This window comes from Limulus polyphemus, unplaced genomic scaffold (genome assembly GCF_000517525.1).
Source record: "Limulus polyphemus unplaced genomic scaffold, Limulus_polyphemus-2.1.2 Scaffold2921, whole genome shotgun sequence".
NCBI lineage: Eukaryota > Metazoa > Arthropoda > Merostomata > Xiphosura > Limulidae > Limulus > Limulus polyphemus.
In genome coordinates this window covers 60,211-63,707 of record NW_013668531.1, presented here as the reverse complement: position 1 = coordinate 63,707, position 3,497 = coordinate 60,211, and the positions used below count along the sequence as shown (strand labels likewise).

The following is a 3,497-nucleotide window of genomic DNA, read 5'->3' as shown; positions in this document are numbered from 1 at the left end:
CAAACAAACAAACAAACAATCATGAGTGACTTAATGCTCTAAATGTAACGGTCTCTTTATAACAAAAACTAACTCAAGAAACTCATAATTTACTGCAATGATCATTGCACCAACAGTAAATAAATTTCAGCTGAAACTTGTTAACTGGTTTTTGTTTTCACGTAAAGCTACATGATGAGTTATCTGCGCACTGTCTACCACGGAGAATCAAATTCTGGATTTTTGCGTTGTAAGTCCGTACACTTACTGACGACCAACTGGGGGACAAATTTGTTAAAATCTAAGTTATTTTTGATTTTATCTTGTAAAAAAAGCATCTCGTACATTTTAAGAAGAATATTAAGCAGACATGGTTATTAGGGTAATGTGTAGGTGGAAGTCATGTGCTTGTAATGTGTAATACCTATCAGAACTCTGTTTATATGTGCTTCTTTTTTATTTCAACACCTGAACATTTTACGTCATATATACATTATATTTGGCTAAGTACCGGATGCTATTTTTGTTTGGTGAAGGGAATTCTAAAATTGATTGGACTGTTTTAATCAATAAATACCAAAGTATATTGTCTTCTCAGTCTCTAAAGATTAATTAATACTTACCTTGAAAACGTCATTTTGAAGCTGTTCTATTTTCATTTCATAATTTTAAATTTAACAATTGAAAGTGATATCGAATGACTTTACGTGAAGAAAACACAATGATATCATGGTATAAAAGTTAATCTACTTGAAAACGTCATTTTGAAGCTGTTCTATTTCCATTTCATAATTTTAAACTTAACAATTGAAAGTGATATCGAATGACATTACGTGAAGAAAACACAATGATATCATGGTTTTAAGAGTTAATCTACCGTTTGTGATGGTTTTAGTTTACAGCAGTCAAATCGAGTCGTGTTTCCATTACTTTTCATTCTTAACAATAACTTTATGAATCATTATAATCATGGTCTTGGAAACGAAAATAATGCTTGTTTGTTTGTTTGTTACGGATTTCGCGCAAAGCTACACTAGGGCTATCTGCGCTAGCCGTTCCTACTTTAGCAGTGTAAGACTAGAGGGAAGACAGCTAGTCATCAACACTCTTGGGACACTCTTTTACCAACGAATAGTGGGATTGACCGTCACATTATAACGCCCCCACAGCTGAAAGGGTGAGCATATTTGATGGGAGGGAGATTCGAACCCGCTATGCGCAGATTGCGAGTGGAGCTCCCTAACCACCTGGCCATGCCGGGCTCTCGCTATTCGGTCAGACAAAAGTAGCCCAAGAGTCGACGATGACTGCTGTCGACTCGTTGCCTTCCCTCTATAGATAGATAGCCTTTGTGTAGCTTTGCGCGAAAGTTCTAAAAAAAATTGAACAAATATCTTTAACTACTCATTTGTTACGCTTTAGTAAAAAGAATGGTACATAGAAGTGAACACTTTAAGCACAGTTGCTTTTGGGTCGCTAATCACACGCTGAATTATATATCTTTGACCGTGTTGCTTTATTACTCCATTCTATTCCCCAACATCACGATTCATTTATGTTTCTAGCTATTTCTTTTCAACCAGCATTTAATAAACAATATAACTTTTCTTGAAATTAGAGAAGTCGGACTACAATAAATAATTATCTTTATACATATCCCTCCTTTTGTGTAGTCACCAATTTATAATTAATACTTGTTTATCTTTATACATATCCCTCCTTTTGTGTAGTCACCAATTTATAATTAATACTCGTTAGGGAATCTATTATAAATAATTATCTTTATACATATCCCTCCTTTTGTGTAGTCACCAATTTATAATTAATACTCGTTAGGAAATCTATTACTGAGTGAGGTGTACTGTTCTTCATAAAAGTTTGTTGATTTTGGGGGTTTTTTCTTCATCGTGCAAAAGAACACATTGAGCTATCTGCACTCTGTCATAAAATAAAAGTGAAAGTGATTTTTTTACTAAACTTTTCATGCTTGTGTGAATTTGTTTTTTAATTTTAATAAAACAAAAAATACTAAGTATACAATATTTCGATATGATTTTCCAAAATTGACCAGAGCTAGTTGCGATTGAAATTCTCCTTTAACTTTACATCAAAGAATTGTGATCCCACAATGTATTGCTGGGTTATTTGTCTCAGACAATATACTTTTCACGTGAACAGCACTATACGTTGTGTTCGTAGGGTACACAACCCAAGTATTTAGATTGGAACGTTAGGTCTGTCAAGTCACTGGACTTGAAAATTCCAGTTCTTGAGATTATCAAGGTTTGTCGTGTTTTAGACCATGATTCTTGTTTAAGTACTTTGTTCTTTTAAGGACGAGTGATAAAATAACCTGCACACGGTATTTTATCATGTCACGGTTTTTATTCTTTATCTTAGAACCTACTGTGAACATGAATAAAAACGGCATTGAAATACAAATAAAAACGGCATTCAAATACCAGTAAAAACGGGATTGAAGTACCAGTAAAAACGGCATTAAAATACCAATAAAAACGGCATTGAAATACCTATCAAAATGACACTGAAATACCAATAAAAACGGCATTGAAATACCTATAAAAACGGCATTGAAATACTTATAAAAACGGCACTGAAATACCATTAAAACAGGATTGAAATACCAATAAAAACGGCATTGAAATCCCAATAATAAAAATACTAATCATGAATAAAAACTAGATATAAGAATAACAAAAACATTTTTGAATCTTAAAGTGTTACACTTAAGAGTTTTAACTTTTTTTGCTGATCAACCCAAAAGTACTCGGAGGACACTACAGACACTTTTTTCTATAAAACAACCTAAATAAGTATATAAGTATGTAGATTTTTTGTTTGTTTGCATAACTATCATGTCCATGATATTCCAAAGCACGTAGCATTAGCAGGAAAAAATTGCATCAGAAAAGAAACCCAATAATCCGAATACTTTCCGAAGGATAACTTGCCTTTATCAGGGGTATAAGTTTGTTTTTGTTTTTAATTGATTTGTCCTCGCCCTTGGTCGTCGTGGGCAAGCTAAGCTTGCAGTATTTGCTGTCTACGAAATTAAGAGGTTTTTTTAGGATATTTTTTCAGGATACTTCTTATTGCTGTTAAGCACGTTCTTTGAAGCATTGTTGTTTTTTTTTCTATGTTATTGTTTTCCAATTTGTTAAACATTTTTGGGCGTATTTTTTTAACTTTGTAACGACCATAATTTCTCTCGTTAAGAATTTTTTTTTATATGATGATACTGAAAACTAGTTTTTATATATATGTTTCTAGAAACAGGGCTACAGCAGCTGTTGAGGGCTATATCTAGTGATCTAAAAATCTAAACCATTATTTGACAAATTCTTCTCTGTGTGTGTGTGTGTGTACGATTACAATTGGTGAACCGATTGACCAATTGTCCCCTATAACCCCAGGAAAATGACGTGGGGGTCATTTTTCAGATCTGACCCCTCCCTCCCTCCATGGCGCTCGACTCGCAGTCTGAGGGTCGCGGGTTC

At 33.7% G+C, this 3,497-nt stretch overlaps 1 protein-coding gene across 1 annotated transcript in view; it reads left to right on the top strand.

The window, feature by feature from the left end:
• LOC106468223 overlaps positions 1 to 3,497 on the top strand; it is a 47,351-nt gene that overhangs the window by 1,297 nt on the left and 42,557 nt on the right. The window lies entirely within an intron of this gene.